The sequence below is a fragment of the Gossypium raimondii genome, chromosome 8, assembly GCF_025698545.1.
Source record: "Gossypium raimondii isolate GPD5lz chromosome 8, ASM2569854v1, whole genome shotgun sequence".
Classification (NCBI taxonomy): domain Eukaryota; kingdom Viridiplantae; phylum Streptophyta; class Magnoliopsida; order Malvales; family Malvaceae; genus Gossypium; species Gossypium raimondii.
Genome location: NC_068572.1, coordinates 3,420,312 through 3,448,217, shown reverse-complemented (window position 1 = coordinate 3,448,217; position 27,906 = coordinate 3,420,312). Strand labels below are relative to the sequence as shown.

Sequence of the window (27,906 nt, the reverse complement as noted above, 5' to 3'; positions counted from 1 at the left end):
TAAGTTGTAGGTTTAGTTCCTATTCTCCAATTAGATCATTTTTTGACTTTTGATATCTCTATCTTAACCCAAGCAGTAGTCGTTAAATCCATTAATTAAATCAAGCCTCTTTTTGTGCGAATTATGTGGAAATGACTAGCTGGCATGATATTATAACGATGAGTCGTTAAATCCAGTAATTAAAGGATTGCATTGACAGTATATAAATTCGATGGATCGAAAATTAGAACCATGCATGTTCAATTGAAAATATATGAAGTTACGATACTTGAACGAAGTATAACATAAGTAAATAAGTTCTCTTTGACAACCTTTTTATTCACTAATAATTTATTTGCCAATTTTTTGGATACAAAGTTTATCTTAAAATATATGGCATTGTCGAAAGGCTTAAATTTAGAGTTTTTTTGTTCGGATTCTTTTTTCTTCAGGCACAACGTTTGCAGACACAAATGCCACCTTGAATGTTATGGGCTTAACAAGCTGGTGGGCAATCCTTTGCAGTTTTCGTCATCGCTGCATAGCGTCCACTGTTGCTGCAATGTTAGATGGTAGATGCCCCGACACCGGCAAGCAACTACATTTTTTAGTTGTCAAGTCACAAAAACCACCATGTTTACACTGGCCCAAACAATCTATGTCACGAGTGCATGCTTCTGAGTTTGATACACCTGCAAATTAAACAACAAATTTTTCATCATTTAAAAATTTTGTTAGTTATTTTATATTAGCTATTATATATAATTAGTTTAAGACACATAGGATTTGAATCACAACGATTGCATCCCCTCCCTTATTTTAATACTGCAATCTCTTTTATACTAACAAAGTTACATGTATATATATGTATGAAAAAATTAAATATCAAACTGGATAAATATTTTAGATACTAACAAGAAGCCACAAGCAAAACCGCAAAAAGAGAAACCACGCCGAAAGAAGCCATAGTTTAAAATGAAAGCTATTGAGAGATGAAACAAAGAGTTAGTTATATGATAACAAGCTGATGATATACAAAAAATGACATGCATTTGGCCATTTATAGTTGAATTTCTTGGAATTTCTTTAACCTAATATTGCAGTAAAGTTATGACTTGGTAGGTGAAGATATACTTGCGAATTTTGTAGGAAGAGAAAAATCATATAGAAGATTTTGCACTATGCTTTATACGTCACCTATGGCAAGATAATAATAGCACAATTAATTTAGATATACTTACCATATATTAACATTTTCCTTTTTTTTGATAATTAATTGAAAATAATATTTTTATACAATAACTTGTAGGTAATAAAAAATTGCAAATAATTGGCTATTATTTTTATCCACACCTTAGTAATTGTGCTCGTAAACTTAAAAAAGAAACCCTAATTCATACGATTGACTTTTTTTATTAATCTTTTTACCATACATTAGTTGTGGATTTAGTCCTTTTAGTTTTATCTGATCAATTTTAATTATTCTACTTTTTTAATTTGAAATTCTAGTACTTGCATAAACAATAGAAGTTAAATTTGTTAGATTAAATTATGCTATTAGTCTCGTACTATGTGTTAGTTGTGGATTTAGTTCATATTCTCTAATTAGATCGTTTTTTGTTTTTATAATTTATATTTTTTTAACTTTTGCTGGAATAAGGTAAGAAGCCAATTGTTGATGCGTAATGTCGGTTAAACCCAACTATGGAGGAGGTAGTGAAAAAAGAAATCACTAAATGGTTGGATGTTTGTATTGTGTATGTTATCTCCGATAGTGAGAGAGTAAGTCCAACTCAATGTGTTTCTAATAAAGGTGGCACAATAGTTATCCTGAATAAATCGACTCAATTAAATTATTTCAAAAGTCATAGAATTTTCTTTTAATTCAAATGCAGTCCGATTGAGCTTTTGTTGAGCTAGCAGAGGGACAATTCAGACATATACAACTAGGCTCGAGTAAATGCAATTATGTCCAGAAGCTTCATTCTGATAACTCGCAATTTACTTAATCTTGAAGTCAGTCCACATGTAGTACCATGATTGAAAACTACTTATTGTTTACTCTTTATAAAAGCAATTCAGCCAACTACATTGTCTAATGATCTCATATGATATCATTGAGTCCTTTGAGTTAGATTTATTCACTCAATAAAATCATATTTTATCTTATCATCATCATTGTGTCTTCTTAGTTGTTAAAATGATCAATGTCAACTAATGACTGTGACAAATTACTCGTTTGAAAACAAGCAACCCCGTGGCCAAATCCAATTTTATCAATCCAAACAATATCAATAAGAGGATATCGTTAACTCTTAGTCGAGGTATGGATTTCATTGTTGCTAGTAAAGCAATGCCAAACGCAAGTCATGTACCCAACATATTGGCTATCGACTCGGTCATGTTAAGAGCATAAGCCTACACTAATATCAAAGCACATGAGTTACATACGCATGGTCAGTGACTAACTCAGGATTTAGGTAAGTCACACCATGAACGTCACAAGTGAATTGATCCATCTTAGGTTCAGTCTAATGTCTCATTCTTCCAAGCAATAAATTTATGTCTCTACCCGTGGATTCAACTGCTCGGACAGCCAACACTAATCATCTCCCTAACTAGAATTGTAGACGACATAATAATGCTTCTGAGTATTTGAATCAAATGCTCACTTTGATTCTTTTACGGGATTACTGACTCGTTTAGATTATCAATAGAAGTAAATTGTCTTTCTGGAAATGTAAACATTCTTATAGTGCCACACTTATCATCAGTTTCAACTTAGACAATCAATGAGCTAACATTTGCTTGTTACAATTTCGATACGTAAGTAAAACATGGAAGACAGAAACACAAGATATAAAAGTGAAATGTGAAATTAACTTTATTTATTTATTCATCGTTCAAATGCATAGAAAATAGGTAAATGTTTACTATAATACGAGCACATTTACCAACATCCTTCTCTTTAATTTGAGATTTTATTAAAGGCTTAATTGAATAGGAGGCCCTTGAACTATTTGCTTTGTTTGACATAGGTACTGAAACTATTTTTTGACCAATCCGAATACCTAAACTTTGATTACTGGAGTTGGTACCCGTAGTTAGTGCCATTGAAATAAAGTTTTAACTAATGGGATTGCTAAAGTCAACACCCATTAAAATTTAATTAAAAATAATTTTATATTAATATTAAAGTAAATAAATATGTTATGATAAAAATAAAAATTTACCCGTCCCTTGTCCTCTACATCTCCCCACGATTATTGTATCTAATTTTTAAAATTTGAAATCCTAGTGCCCAAATAAACTATAGGGCAGATTAAATTATGTTATCAATCTTATAGTATCGGTAAGATGTGGGTTTAGTTCCTATTCTCCAATTAGATCATTTTTTGACTATTGATATCTCTATCTTAACCCAAGCAGTAGTCGTTAAATCCATTAATTAAATCAAGCCTCTTTTTGTGCGAATTATGTGGAAATGACTAGCTGGCATGATATTATAACTGTAGTCGTTAAATCCATTAATTAAAGGATTGCATTGACAGCATATAAATTCGATGGATCGAAAATTAGAACCATGCATGTTCAATTGAAAAGATATGAAGTTACGATACTTGAACGAAGTATAACATAAGTAAATAAGTTCTCTTTGACAACCTTTTTATTCACTAATAATTTATTTGCCAATTTTTTGGATACAAAGTTTATCTTAAAATATATGGCATTGTCGAAAGGCTTAAATTTAGAGTTTTTTGTTCGGATTCTTTTTTCTTCAGGCACAACGTTTGCAGACACAAATGCCACCTTGAATGTTATGGGCTTAACAAGCTGGTGGGCAATCCTTTGCGATTTTAAGTCATCATTGCATAGCGTCCCATCGTTTCTTTGCAATGTTAGATGGTAGATGCCCGACACCGCAAGCAACTACATTTTTAGTTGTCAAGTCACAAAACCACCATGTTTACATTGCCCAAACAATCTATGTCACGAGTGCATGCTTCTGAGTTTGATACACCTGCAAATTAAACAACAAATTTTTCATCATTTAAAAATTTTGTTAGTTATTTTATATTAGCTATTATATATAATTAGTTTAAGACACATAGGATTTGAATCGCAACGATTGCAACCCCTCCCTTATTTTAATACTGCAATCGCTTTTATACTAAAAAAGTTACTTGTATATATATGTATGTAATAATTAAATATCGAACTGGATAAATATTTTAGATACTAACAAGAAGCCACAAGCAAAACCGCAAAAGAGAAACCACGCCGAAAGAAGCCATAGTTTAAAATGAAAGCTATTGAGAGATGAAACAAAGAGTTAGTTATATGATAACAAGCCGATGATAGAAAAAATGACATGCATTTGGCCATTTATAGTTGAATTTCTTGGAATTTCTTTAACCTAATATTGCGAAGAAAGTTATGACTTGGTAGGTGAAGATATACTTGCGAATTTTGTAGGAAGAGAAAATCATATAGAAGATTTTGCACTATGCTTTATCGTCACCGATGGCAAGATAATAATAGCACAATTAATTTAGATTTACTTACCATATATTAACATTTTCCTTTTTTGATAATTAATTGAAAATAATATTTTATACAAGAACTTGAAGGTAATAAAAATTGCAAATAATTGGCTATTATTTTATCCACACCTTAGTAATTGTGCTCGTAAACTTAAAAAACAAACCCTAATTCATACGATTGACTTTTTTATTAATCTTTTACCATACATTAGTTGTGGATTTAGTCCTTTTAGTTTTATCTGATCAAATTTAATTATTCTACCTTTTTAATTTGAAATTCTAGTACTTGCATAAACAATAGAAGTCAAATTTGTTAGATTAAATTATGCTATTAGTCTCGTACTATGTGTTAGTTGTGGATTTAGTTCATATTCTCTAATTAGATCGTTTTTTGTTTTTATAATTTATATTTTTATAACTTTTGCTGGAATAAGGTAAAAAGCCAATTGTTGATGCGTAATGTCAGTTAAACCCAACTATGGAGGAGGTAGTGAAAAAAGAAATCACTAAATGGTTGGATGTTTGTATTGTGTATGTTATCTTCGATAGTGAGAGAGTAAGTCCAACTCAATGTGTTTCTAATAAAGGTGGCACAATAGTTATCCTGAATAAATCGACTCAATTAAATTATTTCAAAAGTCATAGAATTTTCTTTTGATTTAAATGCAGTCCGTTTGAGCTTTTGTTGAGCTACCAGAGGGACGAATTGGACATATACAATTAGGCTCGAGTAAATGCAATTATGTCCAGAAGCTTCGTTCATATAATTCACAATTTACTTAATCTTGAAGTCAGTCCACATGTAGTACCACGATTGAAAACTACTTATTGTTTACTCTTTATGAAAGTAATTCATCCAACTACATTGTCTAATGATCTCATATGATATCATTGAGTCCTTTGAGTTAGATTTATTCACTCAATAAAATCATATTTTATCTTATCGTCATCATTGTGTCTTCTTAGTTGTTAAAATGATCAATGTCAACTAATGACTGTGACAAATTACCCGTTCGAAAACAAGAAACCCCGTGGCCAAATCCAATTTTATCAATCCAAACAATATCAATAAAAGATATCGTTAACTCTTAGTCGAGGTATGGATTTCATTGTTGCTAGTAAAGCAATGCCAAACGCAAGTCATGTACCCAATATATTGGCTATCGACTCGGTCATGTTAAGAGCATAAGCGTACACTAATATCAAAGCACATGAGTTACATACGCATGGTCAGTGACTAACTCAGGATTTAGGTAAGTCACACCATGAACGTCACAAGTGAATTGATCCATCTTAGGTTCAGTCTAATGTCTCATTCTTCCAAGCAATAAATTTATGTCTCTACCCGTGGATTCAACTGCTCGGGCAGCCAACACTAATCATCTCCCTAACTAGAATTGTAGACGACATAATAATGCTTCTGAGTATTTGAATCAAATGCTCACTTTGATTCTTTTACGGGATTACTGACTCGTTTAGATTATCAATAGAAGTAAATTGTCTTTCTGGAAATGTAAACATTCTTGTAGTGCCACATCATCAGTTTCAACTTAGACACTCAATGAGCTAACATTTGCTTGTTACAATTTCGACACATAAGTAAAACATGGAAGACAGAAACACAAGATGTAAAAGTGAAATGTGACATTAACTTTATTTATTTATTCATCGTTCAAATGCATAGAAAATAGGTAAATGTTTACTATAATACGAGCACATTTACCAACATCCTTCTCTTTAATTTGAGATTTTATTAAAGGCTTAATTGAATAGGAGGCCCTTGAACTATTTGCTTTGTTTGACATAGGTACTGAAACTATTTTTTGACCAATCCGAATACCTAAACTTTGATTCTGTTACTGGAGTTGGTACCCGTAGTTAGTGCCATTGAAATAAAGTTTTAACTAATGGGATTGCTAAAGTCAAAACCCCATTAAAATTTAATTAAAAATAATTTTATATTAATATTAAAGTAAATAAATATGTTATGATAAAAAATAAAAATTTACCCGTCCCTTGTCCCTCTACATCTCCCCCCACGATTATTGTATCTAATTTTTAAAATTTGAAATCCTAGTGCCCAAATAAACTGTAGGGTAGATTAAATTATGTTATCAATCTCATAGTATCGGTAAGTTGTAGGTTTAGTTCCTATTCTCCAATTAGATCATTTTTTGACTTTTGATATCTCTATCTTAACCCAAGCGATGAGTCGTTAAATCCATTAATTAAATCAAGCCTCTTTTGTGCGAATTATGTGGAAATGACTAGGCGGCATGATATTATAACGATGAGTCGTTAAATCCATTAATTAAAGGATTGCATTGACAAGATATAAATTGATGGATCGAAAATTAGAACCATGCATGTTCAATTGAAAATATATGAAGTTACGATACTTGAGCGAAGTATAACATAAGTAAATAAGTTCTCTTTGACAACCTTTTTATTCACTAATAATTTATTTGCCAATTTTTTGGATACAAAGTTTATCTTAAAATATATGGCATTGTCGAAAGGCTTAAATTTAGAGTTTTTTGTTCGGATTCTTTTTTCTTCAGGCACAACGTTTGCAGACACAAATGCCACCTTGAATGTTATGGGCTTAACAAGCTGGTGGGCAATCCTTTGCGATTTTATCATCATTGCATAGCGTCCATTATTCTTTGCAATGTTAGATGGTAGATGCCCGACACCGGCAAGCAACTACATTTTTTAGTTGTCAAGTCACAAAAACCACCATGTTTACACTGGCCCAAACAGTCTATGTCACGAGTGCATGCTTCTGAGTTTGATACACCTGCAAATTAAACAACAAATTTTTCATCATTTAAAAATTTTGTTAGTTATTTTATATTAGCTATTATATATAATTAGTTTAAGACACATAGGATTTGAATCGCAACGATTGCAACCCTCCCTTATTTTAATCTCGCAATCGCTTTTATACTAAAAAGTTACTTGTATATATATGTATGTAATAATTAAATATCGAATCGATAAATATTTTAGATACTAACAAGAAGCCACAAGCAAAACCGCAAAAAGAGAAACCACGAAAAGAAGCCATAGTTTAAAATGAAAGCTATTGAGAGATGAAACAAAGAGTTAGTTATATGATAACAAGCCGATGATAGAAAAAATGACATGCATTTGGCCATTTATAGTTGAATTTCTTGGAATTTCTTTAACCTAATATTGCAGTAAAGTTATGACTTGGTAGGTGAAGATATACTTGCGAATTTTGTAGGAAGAGAAAAATCATATAGAAGATTTTGCACTATGCTTTATACGTCACCGATGGCAAGATAATAATAGCACAATTAATTTAGATTTACTTACCATATATTAACATTTTCCTTTTTTTGATAATTAATTGAAAATAATATTTTTATACAAGAACTTGAAGGTAATAAAAAATTGCAAATAATTGGCTATTATTTTTATCCACACCTTAGTAATTGTGCTCGTAAACTTAAAAAACAAACCCTAATTCATACGATTGACTTTTTTTATTAATCTTTTTACCATACATTAGTTGTGGATTTAGTCCTTTTAGTTTTATCTCGATCAAATTTAATTATTCTACCTTTTTAATTTGAAATTCTAGTACTTGCATAAACAATAGAAGTCAAATTTGTTAGATTAAATTATGCTATTAGTCTCGTACTATGTGTTAGTTGTGGATTTAGTTCATATTCTCTAATTAGATCGTTTTTGTTTTTATAATTTATATTTTTATAACTTTTCTTTGGAATAAGGTAAAAGCCAATTGTTGATGCGTAATGTCAGTTAAACCCAACTATGGAGGAGGTAGTGAAAAAAGAAATCACTAAATGGTTGGATGTTTGTATTGTGTATGTTATCTTCGATAGTGAGAGAGTAAGTCCAACTCAATGTATTTCTAATAAAGGTGGCACAATAGTTATCCTGAATAAATCGACTCAATTAAATTATTTCAAAAGTCATAGAATTTTCTTTTGATTCAAATGCAGTCCGATTGAGCTTTTGTTGAGCTACCAGAGGGACGAATTGGACATATACAATTAGGCTCGAGTAAATGCAATTATGTCCAGAAGCTTCGTTCAGATAATTCACAATTTACTTAATCTTGAAGTCAGTCCACATGTAGTACCACGATTGAAAACTACTTATTGTTTACTCTTTATGAAAGTAATTCATCCAACTACATTGTCTAATGATCTCATATGATATCATTGAGTCCTTTGAGTTAGATTTATTCACTCAATAAAATCATATTTTATCTTATCGTCATCATTGTGTCTTCTTAGTTGTTAAAATGATCAATGTCAACTAATGACTGTGACAAATTACCCGTTCGAAAACAAGCAACCCCGTGGCCAAATCCAATTTTATCAATCCAAACAATATCAATAAGAGGATATCGTTAACTCTTAGTCGAGGTATGGATTTCATTGTTGCTAGTAAAGCAATGCCAAACGCAAGTCATGTACCCAATATATTGGCTATCGACTCGGTCATGTTAAGAGCATAAGCATACACTAATATCAAAGCACATGAGTTACATACGCATGGTCAGTGACTAACTCAGGATTTAGGTAAGTCACACCATGAACGTCACAAGTGAATTGATCCATCTTAGGTTCAGTCTAATGTCTCATTCTTCCAAGCAATAAATTTATGTCTCTACCCGTGGATTCAACCACTCGGACAGCCAACACTAATCATCTCCCTAACTAGAATTGTAGACGACATAATAATGCTTCTGAGTATTTGAATCAAATGCTCACTTTGATTCTTTTACGGGATTACTGACTCGTTTAGATTATCAATAGAAGTAAATTGTCTTTCTGGAAATGTAAACATTCTTGTAGTGCCACACTTATCATCAGTTTCAACTTAGACAATCAATGAGCTAACATTTGCTTGTTACAATTTCGATACGTAAGTAAAACATGGAAGACAGAAACACAAGATATAAAAGTGAAATGTGACATTAACTTTATTTATTTATTCCTCGTTCAAATGCATAGAAAATAGGTAAATGTTTACTATAATACGAGCACATTTACCAACATCCTTCTCTTTAATTTGAGATTTTATTAAAGGCTTAATTGAATAGGAGGCCCTTGAACTATTTGCTTTGTTTGACATAGGTACTAAAACTATTTTTTGACCAATCCGAATACCTAAACTTTGATTCTGTTACTGGAGTTGGTACCCGTAGTTAGTGCCATTGAAATAAAGTTTTAACTAATGGGATTGCTAAAGTCAACACCCCATTAAAATTTAATTAAAAATAATTTTATATTAATATTAAAGTAAATAAATATGTTATGATAAAAAATAAAAATTTACCCGTCCCTTGTCCCTCTACATCTCCCCCCACGATTATTGTAACCCTTCTACTTTTTAAAATTTGAAATCCTAGTGCCCAAATAAACTATAGGGTAGATTAAATTATGTTATCAATCTCATAGTATCGGTAAGTTGTGGGTTTAGTTCCTATTCTCCAATTAGATCATTTTTTGACTTTTGATATCTCTATCTTAACCCAAGCAGTAGTCGTTAAATCCATTAATTAAATCAAGCCTCTTTTTGTGCGAATTATGTGGAAATGACTAGCTGGCATGATATTATAACAGTAGTCGTTAAATCCATTAATTAAAGGATTGCATTGACAGCATATAAATTCGATGGATCGAAAATTAGAACCATGCATGTTCAATTGAAAATATATGAAGTTACGATACTTGAACGAAGTATAACATAAGTAAATAAGTTCTCTTTGACAACCTTTTTATTCACTAATAATTTATTTGCCAATTTTTTGGATACAAAGTTTATCTTAAAATATATGGCATTGTCGAAAGGCTTAAATTTAGAGTTTTTTGTTCGGATTCTTTTTCTTCAGGCACAACGTTTGCAGACACAAATGCCACCTTGAATGTTATGGGCTTAACAAGTCGGTGGGCAATCCTTTGCGATTTTATCATCATTGCATAGCGTCCATTATTCTTTGCAATGTTAGATGGTAGATGCCCGACACCAAGCAAGCAACTACATTTTTTAGTTGTCAAGTCACAAAAACCACCATGTTTACACTGGCCCAAACAGTCTATGTCACGAGTGCATGCTTCTGAGTTTGATACACCTGCAAATTAAACAACAAATTTTTCATCATTTAAAAATTTTGTTAGTTATTTTATATTAGCTATTATATATAATTAGTTTAAGACACATAGGATTTGAATCGCAACGATTGCAACCCCTCCCTTATTTTAATACTGCAATCGCTTTTATACTAAAAAAGTTACTTGTATATATATGTATGTAATAATTAAATATCGAACTGGATAAATATTTTAGATACTAACAAGAAGCCACAAGCAAAACCGCAAAAAGAGAAACCACGCCGAAAGAAGCCATAGTTTAAAATGAAAGCTATTGAGAGATGAAACAAAGAGTTAGTTATATGATAACAAGCTGATGATAGAAAAAATGACATGCATTTGGCCATTTATAGTTGAATTTCTTGGAATTTCTTTAACCTAATATTGCAGTAAAGTTATGACTTGGTAGGTGAAGATATACTTGCGAATTTTGTAGGAAGAGAAAAATCATATAGGAGATTTTGCACTATGCTTTATACGTCACCGATGGCAAGATAATAATAGCACAATTAATTTAGATTTACTTACCATATATTAACATTTTCCTTTTTTTGATAATTAATTGAAAATAATATTTTTATACAAGAACTTGAAGGTAATAAAAATTGCAAATAATTGGCTATTATTTTATCCACACCTTAGTAATTGTGCTCGTAAACTTAAAAAACAAACCCTAATTCATACGATTGACTTTTTTATTAATCTTTTACCATACATTAGTTGTGGATTTAGTCCTTTTAGTTTTATCTGATCAAATTTAATTATTCTACCTTTTTAATTTGAAATTCTAGTACTTGCATAAACAATAGAAGTCAAATTTGTTAGATTAAATTATGCTATTAGTCTCGTACTATGTGTTAGTTGTGGATTTAGTTCATATTCTCTAATTAGATCGTTTTTGTTTTTATAATTTATATTTTTATAACTTTTGTTTGGAATAAGGTAAAAAGCCAATTGTTGATGCGTAATGTCAGTTAAACCCAACTATGGAGGAGGTAGTGAAAAAAGAAATCACTAAATGGTTGGATGTTTGTATTGTGTATGTTATCTTCGATAGTGAGAGAGTAAGTCCAACTCAATGTGTTTCTAATAAAGGTGGCACAATAGTTATCCTGAATAAATCGACTCAATTAAATTATTTCAAAAGTCATAGAATTTTCTTTTGATTTAAATGCAGTCCGTTTGAGCTTTTGTTGAGCTACCAGAGGGACGAATTGGACATATACAATTAGGCTCGAGTAAATGCAATTACGTCCAGAAGCTTCGTTCATATAATTCACAATTTACTTAATCTTGAAGTCAGTCCACATGTAGTACCACGATTGAAAACTACTTATTGTTTACTCTTTATGAAAGTAATTCATCCAACTACATTGTCTAATGATCTCATATGATATCATTGAGTCCTTTGAGTTAGATTTATTCACTCGATAAAATCATATTTTATCTTATCGTCATCATTGTGTCTTCTTAGTTGTTAAAATGATCAATGTCAACTAATGACTGTGACAAATTACCCGTTCGAAAACAAGAAACCCCGTGGCCAAATCCAATTTTATCAATCCAAACAATATCAATAAAAGATATCGTTAACTCTTAGTCGAGGTATGGATTTCATTGTTGCTAGTAAAGCAATGCCAAACGCAAGTCATGTACCCAATATATTGGCTATCGACTCGGTCATGTTAAGAGCATAAGCGTACACTAATATCAAAGCACATGAGTTACATACGCATGGTCAGTGACTAACTCAGGATTTAGGTAAGTCACACCATGAACGTCACAAGTGAATTGATCCATCTTAGGTTCAGTCTAATGTCTCATTCTTCCAAGCAATAAATTTATGTCTCTACCCGTGGATTCAACTGCTCGGACAGCCAACACTAATCATCTCCCTAACTAGAATTGTAGACGACATAATAATGCTTACGAGTATTTGAATCAAATGCTCACTTTGATTCTTTTACGGGATTACCGACTCGTTTAGATTATCAATAGAAGTAAATTGTCTTTACGAAATGTAAACATTCTTATAGTGCCACATCATCATCGCTCAACTTAGACAATCAATGAGCTAACATTTGCTTGTTACAATTTCGACACATAAGTAAAACATGGAAGATGTAAAACACAAGATATAAAAGTGAAATGTGACATTAACTTTATTTATTTATTCATCGTTCAAATGCATAGAAAATAGGTAAATGTTTACTATAATACGAGCACATTTACCAACATCCTTCTCTTCAATTTGAGATTTTATTAAAGGCTTAATTGAATAGGAGGCCCTTGAACTGTTTGCTTTGTTTGACATAGGTATTGAAACTATTTTTGACCAATCCAATACCTAAACTTTGATTACATTCGGAGTTGGTACCCGTAGTTAGTGCCATTGAAATAAAGTTTTAACTAATGGGATTGCTAAAGTCAACACCCCATTAAAATTTAATTAAAAATAATTTTATATTAATATTAAAGTAAATAAATATGTTATGATAAAAAATAAAAATTTACCCGTCCCTTGTCCCTCTACATCTCCCCCCACGATTATTGTATCTAATTTTTAAAATTTGAAATCCTAGTGCCCAAATAAACTGTAGGGTAGATTAAATTATGTTATCAATCTCATAGTATCGGTAAGTTGTAGGTTTAGTTCCTATTCTCCAATTAGATCATTTTTTGACTTTTGATATCTCTATCTTAACCCAAGCAGTAGTCGTTAAATCCATTAATTAAATCAAGCCTCTTTTTGTGCGAATTATGTGGAAATGACTAGCTGGCATGATATTATAACAGTAGTCGTTAAATCCAGTAATTAAAGGATTGCATTGACAGTATATAAATTCGATGGATCGAAAATTAGAACCATGCATGTTCAATTGAAAATATATGAAGTTACGATACTTGAACGAAGTATAACATAAGTAAATAAGTTCTCTTTGACAACCTTTTTGTTCACTAATAATTTATTTGCCAATTTTTTGGATACAAAGTTTATCTTAAAATATATGGCATTGTCGAAAGGCTTAAATTTAGAGTTTTTTTGTTCGGATTCTTTTTTCTTGAGCACAACGTTTGCGTACACAAATGCCACCTTGAATGTTATGGGCTTAACAAGTGGTGGGCAATCCTTTGCGATTTTAATCATCATTGCATAGCGTCCATTATTGTTTGCAATGTTAGATGGTAGATGCCCGACACCGCAAGCAACTACATTTTTAGTTGTCAAGTCACAAAACCACCATGTTTACACCGCCCAAACAGTCTATGTCACGAGTGCATGCTTCTGAGTTTGATACACCTGCAAATTAAACAACAAATTTTTCATCATTTAAAAATTTTGTTAGTTATTTTATATTAGCTATTATATATAATTAGTTTAAGACACATAGGATTTGAATCGCAACGATTGCAACCCCTCCCTTATTTTAATACTGCAATCGCTTTTATACTAAAAAAGTTACTTGTATATATATGTATGTAATAATTAAATATCGAACTGGATAAATATTTTAGATACTAACAAGAAGCCACAAGCAAAACCGCAAAAAGAGAAACCACGCCGAAAGAAGCCATAGTTTAAAATGAAAGCTATTGAGAGATGAAACAAAGAGTTAGTTATATGATAACAAGCTGATGATAGAAAAAATGACATGCATTTGGCCATTTATAGTTGAATTTCTTGGAATTTCTTTAACCTAATATTGCAGTAAAGTTATGACTTGGTAGGTGAAGATATACTTGCGAATTTTGTAGGAAGAGAAAAATCATATAGGAGATTTTGCACTATGCTTTATACGTCACCGATGGCAAGATAATAATAGCACAATTAATTTAGATTTACTTACCATATATTAACATTTTCCTTTTTTTGATAATTAATTGAAAATAATATTTTTATACAAGAACTTGAAGGTAATAAAAAATTGCAAATAATTGGCTATTATTTTTATCCACACCTTAGTAATTGTGCTCGTAAACTTAAAAAACAAACCCTAATTCATACGATTGACTTTTTTTATTAATCTTTTTACCATACATTAGTTGTGGATTTAGTCCTTTTAGTTTTATCTGATCAAATTTAATTATTCTACCTTTTAATTTGAAATTCTAGTACTTGCATAAACAATAGAAGTCAAATTTGTTAGATTAAATTATGCTATTAGTCTCGTACTATGTGTTAGTTGTGGATTTAGTTCATATTCTCTAATTAGATCGTTTTTGTTTTTATAATTTATATTTTTATAACTTTTGCTGGAATAAGGTAAAAGCCAATTGTTGATGCGTAATGTCAGTTAAACCCAACTATGGAGGAGGTAGTGAAAAAAGAAATCACTAAATGGTTGGATGTTTGTATTGTGTATGTTATCTTCGATAGTGAGAGAGTAAGTCCAACTCAATGTGTTTCTAATAAAGGTGGCACAATAGTTATCTGAATAAATCGACTCAATTAAATTATTTCAAAAGTCATAGAATTTTCTTTTGATTTAAATGCAATCCGATTGAGCTTTTGTTGAGCTACCGGAGGGACCAATTGGACATATACAATTAGGCTCGAGTAAATGCAATTATGTCCAGAAGCTTCGTTCAGATAATTCGCAATTTACTTAATCTTGAAGTCAGTCCACATGTAGTACCACGATTGAAAACTACTTATTGTTTACTCTTTATGAAAGTAATTCATCCAACTACATTGTCTAATGATCTCATATGATATCATTGAGTCTTTTGAGTTAGATTTATTCACTCAATAAAATCATATTTTATCTTATCGTCATCATTGTGTCTTCTTAGTTGTTAAAATGATCAATGTCAACTAATGACTATGACAAATTACCGCTCGAAAACAAGCAACCCCGTGGCCAAATCCAATTTTATCAATCCAAACAATATCAATAAAAGATATCGTTAACTCTTAGTCGAGGTATGGATTTCATTGTTGCTAGTAAAGCAATGCCAAACGCAAGTCATGTACCCAATATATTGGCTATCGACTCGGTCATGTTAAGAGCATAAGCGTACACTAATATCAAAGCACATGAGTTACATACGCATGGTCAGTGACTAACTCAGGATTTAGGTAAGTCACACCATGAACGTCACAAGTGAATTGATCCATCTTAGGTTCAGTCTAATGTCTCATTCTTCCAAGCAATAAATTTATGTCTCTACCCGTGGATTCAACTGCTCGGACAGCCAACACTAATCATCTCCCTAACTAGAATTGTAGACGACATAATAATGCTTCTGAGTATTTGAATCAAATGCTCACTTTGATTCTTTTACGGGATTACTGACTCGTTTAGATTATCAATAGAAGTAAATTGTCTTTCTGGAAATGTAAACATTCTTGTAGTGCCACACTTAGGTTTCAACTTAGACACTCAATGAGCTAACATTTGCTTGTTACAATTTCGATACGTAAGTAAAACATGGAAGACAGAAACACAAGATATAAAAGTGAAATGTGACATTAACTTTATTTATTTATTCCTCGTTCAAATGCATAGAAAATAGGTAAATGTTTACTATAATACGAGTTTATTTACCAACATCCTTCTCTTCAATTTGAGATTTTATTAAAGGCTTAATTGAATAGGAGGCCCTTGAACTGTTTGCTTTGTTTGACATAGGTATTGAAACTATTTTTTGACCAATCCGAATACCTAAACTTTGATTACATTCTTCGAGTTGGTACCGTAGTTAGTGCCATTGAAATAAAGTTTTAACTAATGGGATTGCTAAAGTCAACACCCATTAAAATTTAATTAAAAATAATTTTATATTAATATTAAAGTAAATAAATATGTTATGATAAAAATAAAATTTACCCGTCCCTTGTCCTCTACATCTCCCCACGATTATTGTATCTACTTTTTAAAATTTGAAATCCTAGTGCCCAAATAAACTATAGGGTAGATTAAATTATGTTATCAATCTCATAGTATCGGTAAGTTGTAGGTTTAGTTCCTATTCTCCAATTAGATCATTTTTGACTTTTGATATCTCTATCTTAACCCAAGCGAGAGTCGTTAAATCCATTAATTAAATCAAGCCTCTTTTGTGCGAATTATGTGGAAATGACTAGTGGCATGATATTATAACAAGAGTCGTTAAATCCATTAATTAAAGGATTGCATTGACAAGATATAAATTGATGGATCGAAAATTAGAACCATGCATGTTCAATTGAAAATATATGAAGTTACGATACTTGAACGAAGTATAACATAAGTAAATAAGTTCTCTTTGACAACCTTTTATTCACTAATAATTTATTTGCCAATTTTTGGATACAAAGTTTATCTTAAAATATATGGCATTGTCGAAAGGCTTAAATTTAGAGTTTTTTGTTCGGATTCTTTTTCTTCAGCACAACGTTTGCGAGACACAAATGCCACCTTGAATGTTATGGGCTTAACAAGTCGGTGGGCAATCCTTTGCGATTTTTATCATCATTTGCATAGCGTCCATCGTTGTTTGCATGTTAGATGGTAGATGCCCGACAAGCAAGCAACTACATTTTTAGTTGTCAAGTCACAAAACCACCATGTTTACATCGCCCAAACAGTCTATGTCACGAGTGCATGCTTCGAGTTTGATACACTCAAATTAAACAACAAATTTTTCATCATTTAAAAATTTTGTTAGTTATTTTATATTAGCTATTATATATAATTAGTTTAAGACACATAGGATTTGAATCGCAACGATTGCAACCCCTCCCTTATTTTAATACTGCAATCGCTTTTATACTAAAAAAGTTACTTGTATATATATGTATGTAATAATTAAATATCGAACTGGATAAATATTTTAGATACTAACAAGAAGCCACAAGCAAAACCGCAAAAAGAGAAACCACGTCGAAAGAAGCCATAGTTTAAAATGAAAGCTATTGAGAGATGAAACAAAGAGTTAGTTATATGATAACAAGCCGATGATAGAAAAAATGACATGCATTTGGCCATTTATAGTTGAATTTCTTGGAATTTCTTTAACCTAATATTGCAAAGAAAGTTATGACTTGGTAGGTGAAGATATACTTGCGAATTTTGTAGGAAGAGAAAAATCATATAGAAGATTTTGCACTATGCTTTATACGTCACCGATGGCAAGATAATAATAGCACAATTAATTTAGATTTACTTACCATATATTAACATTTTCCTTTTTTGATAATTAATTGAAAATAATATTTTATACAAGAACTTGAAGGTAATAAAAATTGCAAATAATTGGCTATTATTTTATCCACACCTTAGTAATTGTGCTCGTAAACTTAAAAAACAAACCCTAATTCATACGATTGACTTTTTTATTAATCTTTTACCATACATTAGTTGTGGATTTAGTCCTTTTAGTTTTATCGATCAAATTTAATTATTCTACCTTTTTAATTTGAAATTCTAGTACTTGCATAAACAATAGAAGTCAAATTTGTTAGATTAAATTATGCTATTAGTCTCGTACTATGTGTTAGTTGTGGATTTAGTTCATATTCTCTAATTAGATCGTTTTTTGTTTTTATAATTTATATTTTTATAACTTTTGCTGGAATAAGGTAAAAAGCCAATTGTTGATGCGTAATGTCAGTTAAACCCAACTATGGAGGAGGTAGTGAAAAAAGAAATCACTAAATGGTTGGATGTTTGTATTGTGTATGTTATCTTCGATAGTGAGAGAGTAAGTCCAACTCAATGTGTTTCTAATAAAGGTGGCACAATAGTTATCCTGAATAAATCGACTCAATTAAATTATTTCAAAAGTCATAGAATTTTCTTTTGATTTAAATGCAGTCCGTTTGAGCTTTTGTTGAGCTACGGAGGGACTAATTGGACATATACAATTAGGCTCGAGTAAATGCAATTACGTCCAGAAGCTTCGTTCATATAATTCACAATTTACTTAATCTTGAAGTCACTCCACATGTAGTACCACGATTGAAAACTACTTATTGTTTACTCTTTATGAAAGTAATTCATCCAACTACATTGTCTAATGATCTCATATGATATCATTGAGTCCTTTGAGTTAGATTTATTCACTCAATAAAATCATATTTTATCTTATCGTCATCATTGTGTCTTCTTAGTTGTTAAAATGATCAATGTCAACTAATGACTGTGACAAATTACCCGCTCGAAAACAAGAAACCCGTGGCCAAATCCAATTTTATCAATCCAAACAATATCAATAAGAGGATATCGTTAACTCTTAGTCGAGGTATGGATTTCATTGTTGCTAGTAAAGCAATGCCAAACGCAAGTCATGTACCCAATATATTGGCTATCGACTCGGTCATGTTAAGAGCATAAGCATACACTAATATCAAAGCACATGAGTTACATACGCATGGTCGGTGACTAACTCAGGATTTAGGTAAGTCACACCATGAACGTCACAAGTGAATTGATCCATCTTAGGTTCAGTCTAATGTCTCATTCTTCCAAGCAATAAATTTATGTCTCTACCCGTGGATTCAAGCGCTCGGACAGCCAACACTAATCATCTCCCTAACTAGAATTGTAGACGACATAATAATGCTTCGAGTATTTGAATCAAATTCTCACTTTGATTCTTTTACGGGATTATTGACTCGCTTAGATTATCAATAGAAGTAAATTGTCTTTCGAAATGTAAACATTCTTATAGTGCCACACTTATCATCGGTTTCAACTTAGACAATCAATGAGCTAACATTTGCTTGTTACAATTTCGACACGTAAGTAAAACATGGAAGATGAAACACAAGATATAAAAGTGAAATGTGAAATTAACTTTATTTATTTATTCATCGCTCAAATGCATAGAAAATAGGTAAATGTTTACTATAATACGAGCACATTTACCAACATCCTTCTCTTTAATTTGAGATTTTATTAAAGGCTTAATTGAATAGGAGGCCCTTGAACTATTTGCTTTGTTTGACATAGGTATCAAACTATTTTTGACCAATCCAATACCTAAACTTTGATTCATTCTTCGAGTTGGTACCGTAGTTAGTGCCATTGAAATAAAGTTTTAACTAATGGGATTGCTAAAGTCAACACCCATTAAAATTTAATTAAAAATAATTTTATATTAATATTAAAGTAAATAAATATGTTATGATAAAAAATAAAAATTTACCCGTCCCTTGTCCCTCTACATCTCCCCCCACGATTATTGTATCTACTTTTTAAAATTTGAAATCCTAGTGCCCAAATAAACTGTAGGGTAGATTAAATTATGTTATCAATCTCATAGTATCGGTAAGTTGTAGGTTTAGTTCCTATTCTCCAATTAGATCATTTTTTGACTTTTGATATCTCTATCTTAACCCAAGCAGTAGTCGTTAAATCCATTAATTAAATCAAGCCTCTTTTTGTGCGAATTATGTGGAAATGACTAGCTGGCATGATATTATAACAGTAGTCGTTAAATCCAGTAATTAAAGGATTGCATTGACAGTATATAAATTTGATGGATCGAAAATTAGAACCATGCATGTTCAATTGAAAATATATGAAGTTACGATACTTGAACGAAGTATAACATAAGTAAATAAGTTCTCTTTGACAACCTTTTATTCACTAATAATTTATTTGCCAATTTTTGGATACAAAGTTTATCTTAAAATATATGGCATTGTCGAAAGGCTTAAATTTAGAGTTTTTTGTTCGGATTCTTTTTCTTCAGCACAACGCTTTGCGTACACAAATGCCACCTTGAATGTTATGGGCTTAACAAGCTGGTGGGCAATCCTTTGCAGTTTTCGTCATCGCTGCATAGCGTCCACTGTTGCTGCAATGTTAGATGGTAGATGCCCCGACACCGGCAAGCAACTACATTTTTTAGTTGTCAAGTCACAAAAACCACCATGTTTACACTGGCCCAAACAGTCTATGTCACGAGTGCATGCTTCTGAGTTTGATACACCTGCAAATTAAACAACAAATTTTTCATCATTTAAAAATTTTGTTAGTTATTTTATATTAGCTATTATATATAATTAGTTTAAGACACATAGGATTTGAATCGCAACGATTGCAACCCCTCCCTTATTTTAATACTGCAATCGCTTTTATACTAAAAAAGTTACTTGTATATATATGTATGTAATAATTAAATATCGAACTGGATAAATATTTTAGATACTAACAAGAAGCCACAAGCAAAACCGCAAAAAGAGAAACCACGCCGAAAGAAGCCATAGTTTAAAATGAAAGCTATTGAGAGATGAAACAAAGAGTTAGTTATATGATAACAAGTCGATGATATAAAAAATGACATGCATTTGGCCATTTATAGTTGAATTTCTTGGAATTTCTTTAACCTAATATTGCAGTAAAGTTATGACTTGGTAGGTGAAGATATACTTGCGAATTTTGTAGGAAGAGAAAAATCATATAGGAGATTTTGCACTATGCTTTATACGTCACCGATGGCAAGATAATAATAGCACAATTAATTTAGATATACTTACCATATATTAACATTTTCCTTTTTTGATAATTAATTGAAAATAATATTTTATACAAGAACTTGAAGGTAATAAAAATTGCAAATAATTGGCTATTATTTTATCCACACCTTAGTAATTGTGCTCGTAAACTTAAAAACAAACCCTAATTCATACGATTGACTTTTTTATTAATCTTTTACCATACATTAGTTGTGGATTTAGTCCTTTTAGTTTTATCTGATCAATTTTAATTATTCTACCTTTTTAATTTGAAATTCTAGTACTTGCATAAACAATAGAAGTCAAATTTGTTAGATTAAATTATGCTATTAGTCTCATACTATGTGTTAGTTGTGGATTTAGTTCATATTCTCTAATTAGATCGTTTTTGTTTTTATAATTTATATTTTTATAACTTTTGTTTGGAATAAGGTAAAAAGCCAATTGTTGATGCGTAATGTCGCTTAAACCCAACTATGGAGGAGGTAGTGAAAAAAGAAATCACTAAATGGTTGGATGTTTGTATTGTGTATGTTATCTGCGATAGTGAGAGAGTAAGTCCAACTCAATGTGTTTCTAATAAAGGTGGCACAATAGTTATCTGAATAAATCGACTCAATTAAATTATTTCAAAAGTCATAGAATTTTCTTTTGATTTAAATGCAATCCGTTTGAGCTTTTGTTGAGCTAGCGAGGGACTAATTGGACATATACAATTAGGCTCGAGTAAATGCAATTATGTCCAGAAGCTTCGTTCAGATAATTCACAATTTACTTAATCTTGAAGTCAGTCCACATGTAGTACCGCGATTGAAAACTACTTATTGTTTACTCTTTATGAAAGCAATTCATCCAACTACATTGTCTAATGATCTCATATGATATCATTGAGTCGTTTGAGCTAGATTTATTCACTCAATAAAATCATATTTTATCTTATCGTCATCGTTGTGTCTTCTTAACTGTTAATATGATCAATGTCAACTAGTGACTGTGACAAATTACTCGTTCGAGAACAAGCAACCCCGTGGCCAAATCCATTTTTATCAATCCAAACAATATCAATAAGAGGATATCGTTAACTCTTAGTCGAGCTATGGATTTCATTGTTGTTAGTAAAGCAATGCCAAACTCAAGTCATGTACCCAACATATTGGCTATCGACTCGGTCATGTTAATAGCATAAGCCTACACTAATATCAAAGCACATGAGTTACATACGCATGGTCAGTGACTAACTCAGGATTTAGGTAAGTCACACCATGAACGTCACAAGTGAATTGATCCATCTTAGGTTCAGTCTAATGTCTCATTCTTCCAAGCAATACATTTATGTCTCTACCCGTGGATTCAACTGCTCGGACAGCCAACACTAATCATATCCCTAACTAGAATTGTAGACGACCTAATAATGCTTCTGAGTATTTGAATCAAATGCTCACTTTGATTCTTTTACGGATTACCGACTCGCTTAGATTATCAATAGAAGTAAATTGTCTTTCCGAAATGTAAACATTCTTATAGTGCCACACTTATCATCGGTTTCAACTTAGACAATCAATGAGCTAACATTTGCTTGTTACAATTTCGATACATAAGTAAAACATGGAAGATGAAACACAAGATATAAAAGTGAAATGTGAAATTAACTTTATTTATTTATTCATCGCTCAAATGCATAGAAAATAGGTAAATGTTTACTATAATACGAGCACATTTACCAACATCCTTCTCTTTAATTTGAGATTTTATTAAAGGCTTAATTGAATAGGAGGCCCTTGAACTATTTGCTTTGTTTGACATAGGTATCAAACTATTTTTGACCAATCCGAATACCTAAACTTTGATTCTGTTACTGGAGTTGGTACCCGTAGTTAGTGCCATTGAAATAAAGTTTTAACTAATGGGATTGCTAAAGTCAACACCCCATTAAAATTTAATTAAAAATAATTTTATATTAATATTAATATTAAATAAATATGTTATTATAAAAATTAAAAATTTACCCGTCCCTTGTCCCTCTACATCTAGCCCCACGATTATTGTAACCCTTCTACTTTTTAAAATTTGAAATCCTAGTGCCCAAATAAACTATAGGGCAGATTAAATTATGTTATCAATCTCATAGTATCGGTAAGTTGTAGGTTTAGTTCCTATTCTCCAATTAGATCATTTTTTGACTTTTGATATCTCTATCTTAACCCAAGCAGTAGTCGTTAAATCCATTAATTAAATCAAGCCTCTTTTTGTGCGAATTATGTGGAAATGACTAGCTGGCATGATATTATAACAGTAGTCGTTAAATCCATTAATTAAAGGATTGCATTGACAGCATATAAATTCGATGGATCGAAAATTAGAACCATGCATGTTCAATTGAAAAGATATGAAGTTACGATACTTGAACGAAGTATAACATAAGTAAATAAGTTCTCTTTGACAACCTTTTTATTCACTAATAATTTATTTGCCAATTTTTTGGATACAAAGTTTATCTTAAAATATATGGCATTGTCGAAAGGCTTAAATTTAGAGTTTTTTTGTTCGGATTCTTTTTTCTTCAGGCACAACGTTTGCAAACACAAATGCCACCTTGAATGTTATGGGCTTAACAAGCTGGTGGGCAATCCTTTGCAATTTTCGTCATCATTTGCATAGCGTCCCATCGTTGTTTGCAATGTTAGATGGTAGATGCCCCGACACCAAAGCAACTACATTTTTAGTTGTCAAGTCACAAAACCACCATGTTTACATCGCCCAAATAGTCTATGTCACGAGTGCATGCTTCGAGTTTGATACACTGCAAATTAAACAACAAATTTTTCATCATTTAAAAATTTTGTTAGTTATTTTATATTAGCTATTATATATAATTAGTTTAAGACACATAGGATTTGAATCGCAACGATTGCAACCCTCCTTATTTTAATATCGCAATCGCTTTTATACTAAAAAAGTTACATGTATAAATATGTATGTAATAATTAAATATCGAACTGGATAAATATTTTAGATACTAACAAGAAGCCACAAGCAAAACCGCAAAAAGAGAAACCACGCCGAAAGAAGCCATAGTTTAAAATGAAAGCTATTGAGAGATGAAACAAAGAGTTAGTTATATGATAACAAGCTGATGATATACAAAAAATGACATGCATTTGGCCATTTATAGTTGAATTTCTTGGAATTTCTTTAACCTAATATTGCAGTAAAGTTATGACTTGGTAGGTGAAGATATACTTGCGAATTTTGTAGGAAGAGAAAAATCATATAGAAGATTTTGCACTATGCTTTATACGTCACCTATGGCAAGATAATAATAGCACAATTAATTTAGATATACTTACCATATATTAACATTTTCCTTTTTTGATAATTAATTGAAAATAATATTTTATACAAGAACTTGTAGGTAATAAAAATTGCAAATAATTGGCTATTATTTTTATCCACACCTTAGTAATTGTGCTCGTAAACTTAAAAAAAAAACCCTAATTCATACGATTGACTTTTTTATTAATCTTTTACCATACATTAGTTGTGGATTTAGTCCTTTTAGTTTTATCTGATCAATTTTAATTATTCTACTTTTTAATTTGAAATTCTAGTACTTGCATAAACAATAGAAGTCAAATTTGTTAGATTAAATTATGCTATTAGTCTCATACTATGTGTTAGTTGTGGATTTAGTTCATATTCTCTAATTAGATCGTTTTTGTTTTTATAATTTATATTTTTATAACTTTTGTCGAATAAGGTAAAAAGCCAATTGTTGATGCGTAATGTCAGTTAAACCCAACTATGGAGGAGGTAGTGAAAAAAGAAATCACTAAATGGTTGGATGTTTGTATTGTGTATGTTATCTTCGATAGTGAGAGAGTAAGTCCAACTCAATGTGTTTCTAATAAAGGTGGCACAATAGTTATCCTGAATAAATCGACTCAATTAAATTATTTCAAAAGTCATAGAATTTTCTTTTGATTCAAATGCAGTCCAATTGAGCTTTTGTTGAGCTAGCAGAGGGACGAATTGGACATATACAATTAGGCTCGAGTAAATGCAATTATGTCCAGAAGCTTCGTTCAGATAATTCACAATTTACTTAATCTTGAAGTCAGTCCACATGTAGTACCACGATTGAAAACTACTTATTGTTTACTCTTTATGAAAGTAATTCATCCAACTACATTGTCTAATGATCTCATATGATATCATTGAGTCCTTTGAGTTAGATTTATTCACTCAATAAAATCATATTTTATCTTATCGTCATCATTGTGTCTTCTTAGTTGTTAACATGATCAATGTCAACTAATGACTGTGACAAATTACTCGTTCGAAAACAAGCAACCCCGTGGCCAAATCCAATTTTATCAATCCAAACAATATCAATAAGAGGATATCGTTAACTCTTAGTCGAGGTATGGATTTCATTGTTGCTAGTAAAGCAATGCCAAACGCAAGTCATGTACCCAACATATTGGCTATCGACTCGGTCATGTTAAGAGCATAAGCCTACACTAATATCAAAGCACATGAGTTACATACGCATGGTCAGTGACTAACTCAGGATTTAGGTAAGTCACACCATGAACGTCACAAGTGAATTGATCCATCTTAGGTTCAGTCTAATGTCTCATTCTTCCAAGCAATAAATTTATGACTCTACCCGTGGATTCAACGCTCGGACACCAACACTAATCATCTCCCTAACTAGAATTGTAGACGACATAATAATGCTTCGAGTATTTGAATCAAATGCTCACTTTGATTCTTTTACGAGATTATCGACTCGCTTAGATTATCAATAGAAGTAAATTGTCTTTCCGAAATGTAAACATTCTTATAGTGCCACACTTATCATCGGTTTCAACTTAGACAATCAATGAGCTAACATTTGCTTGTTACAATTTCGATACGTAAGTAAAACATGGAAGATGTAAACACAAGATATAAAAGTGAAATGTGAAATTAACTTTATTTATTTATTCATCGCTCAAATGCATAGAAAATAGGTAAATGTTTACTATAATACGAGCACATTTACCAACATCCTTCTCTTTAATTTGAGATTTTATTAAAGGCTTAATTGAATAGGAGGCCCTTGAACTATTTGCTTTGTTTGACATAGGTACTGAAACTATTTTTTGACCAATCCGAATACCTAAACTTTGATTCTGTTACTGGAGTTGGTACCCGTAGTTAGTGCCATTGAAATAAAGTTTTAACTAATGGGATTGCTAAAGTCAACACCCCATTAAAATTTAATTAAAAATAATTTTATATTAATATTAAAGTAAATAAATATGTTATGATAAAAAATAAAAATTTACCCGTCCCTTGTCCCTCTACATCTCCACCCACGATTATTGTAACCCTTCTACTTTTTAAAATTTGAAATCCTAGTGCCCAAATAAACTATAGGGTAGATTAAATTATGTTATCAATCTCATAGTATCGGTAAGTTGTAGGTTTAGTTCCTATTCTCCAATTAGATCATTTTTTGACTTTTGATATCTCTATCTTAACCCAAGCAGTAGTCGTTAAATCCATTAATTAAATCAAGCCTCTTTTTGTGCGAATTATGTGGAAATGACTAGCTGGCATGATATTATAACAGTAGTCGTTAAATCCAGTAATTAAAGGATTGCATTGACAGCATATAAATTCGATGGATCGAAAATTAGAACCATGCATGTTCAATTGAAAATATATGAAGTTACGATACTTGAACGAAGTATAACATAAGTAAATAAGTTCTCTTTGACAACCTTTTATTCACTAATAATTTATTTGCCAATTTTTTGGATACAAAGTTTATCTTAAAATATATGGCATTGTCGAAAGGCTTAAATTTAGAGTTTTTTTGTTCGGATTCTTTTTTCTTCAGGCACAACGTTTGCAGACACAAATGCCACCTTGAATGTTATGGGCTTAACAAGCTGGTGGGCAATCCTTTGCAGTTTTCGTCATCGCTGCATAGCGTCCACTGTTGCTGCAATGTTAGATGGTAGATGCCCCGACACCGGCAAGCAACTACATTTTTTAGTTGTCAAGTCACAAAAACCACCATGTTTACACTGGCCCAAACAGTCTATGTCACGAGTGCATGCTTCTGAGTTTGATACACCTGCAAATTAAACAACAAATTTTTCATCATTTAAAAATTTTGTTAGTTATTTTATATTAGCTATTATATATAATTAGTTTAAGACACATAGGATTTGAATCGCAACGATTGCAACCCCTCCCTTATTTTAATACTGCAATCGCTTTTATACTAAAAAAGTTACATGTATATATATGTATGTAATAATTAAATATCGAACTGGATAAATATTTTAGATACTAACAAGAAGCCACAAGCAAAACCGCAAAAAGAGAAACCACGCCGAAAGAAGCCATAGTTTAAAATGAAAGCTATTGAGAGATGAAACAAAGAGTTAGTTATATGATAACAAGTCGATGATATACAAAAATGACATGCATTTGGCCATTTATAGTTGAATTTCTTGGAATTTCTTTAACCTAATATTGCGAAGAAAGTTATGACTTGGTAGGTGAAGATATACTTGCAAATTTTGTAGGAAGAGAAAATCATATAGAAGATTTTGCACTATGCTTTATACGTCACCTATGGCAAGATAATAATAGCACAATTAATTTAGATATACTTACCATATATTAACATTTTCCTTTTTTGATAATTAATTGAAAATAATATTTTATACAAGAACTTGTAGGTAATAAAAATTGCAAATAATTGGCTATTATTTTTATC

General features: G+C 31.2%; 5 long non-coding RNA genes across 15 annotated transcripts in view; 1 reads left to right on the top strand and 4 right to left on the bottom strand.

Annotated features, from left to right (window-relative positions):
• Nucleotides 1-285: 285 nt before the first annotated feature.
• LOC105785118 (uncharacterized) lies at nt 286-1,112 on the bottom strand. The gene is made up of 2 exons (XR_001130784.2): nt 895-1,112; nt 286-671 (listed from the first exon to the last, which is right to left on the bottom strand). It is a non-coding gene; the product is annotated as an uncharacterized LOC105785118 (long non-coding RNA).
• LOC128043125 (uncharacterized) lies at nt 287-27,255 on the top strand. Of its 6 annotated transcripts, none has more exons than XR_008198906.1 (2): nt 287-401; nt 26,985-27,255. It is a non-coding gene; the product is annotated as an uncharacterized LOC128043125 (long non-coding RNA). The 6 variants fall into 6 exon arrangements; XR_008198908.1 differs by lacking the exon at nt 287-401 and adding an exon at nt 3,636-3,732; XR_008198909.1 differs by lacking the exon at nt 287-401 and adding an exon at nt 6,959-7,055.
• Nucleotides 3,617-27,906, bottom strand: part of LOC128043126 (uncharacterized) — a 58,231-nt gene continuing 33,941 nt past the window's right edge. Inside the window, exon 2 of the long non-coding RNA XR_008198910.1 lies at nt 3,617-3,789. This is a non-coding gene — a long non-coding RNA (uncharacterized LOC128043126). The remainder of the gene's footprint in view (nt 3,790-27,906) is intronic.
• LOC105790324 (uncharacterized) lies at nt 6,940-27,578 on the bottom strand. 3 transcript variants are annotated; one of them, XR_008198899.1, is made up of 3 exons: nt 27,479-27,578; nt 20,388-20,599; nt 6,940-7,112 (listed from the first exon to the last, which is right to left on the bottom strand). It is a non-coding gene; the product is annotated as an uncharacterized LOC105790324 (long non-coding RNA). The 3 variants fall into 3 exon arrangements; XR_008198898.1 differs by lacking the exon at nt 27,479-27,578 and adding an exon at nt 24,147-24,271; XR_008198897.1 differs by lacking the exon at nt 27,479-27,578 and adding an exon at nt 20,823-20,922.
• LOC105790325 (uncharacterized) lies at nt 7,293-14,321 on the bottom strand. 4 transcript variants are annotated; one of them, XR_008198901.1, is made up of 2 exons: nt 14,203-14,321; nt 7,293-7,323 (listed from the first exon to the last, which is right to left on the bottom strand). It is a non-coding gene; the product is annotated as an uncharacterized LOC105790325 (long non-coding RNA). The 4 variants fall into 4 exon arrangements; XR_008198900.1 differs by lacking the exon at nt 14,203-14,321 and adding an exon at nt 10,883-11,001; XR_008198902.1 differs by lacking the exon at nt 7,293-7,323 and adding an exon at nt 10,627-10,659.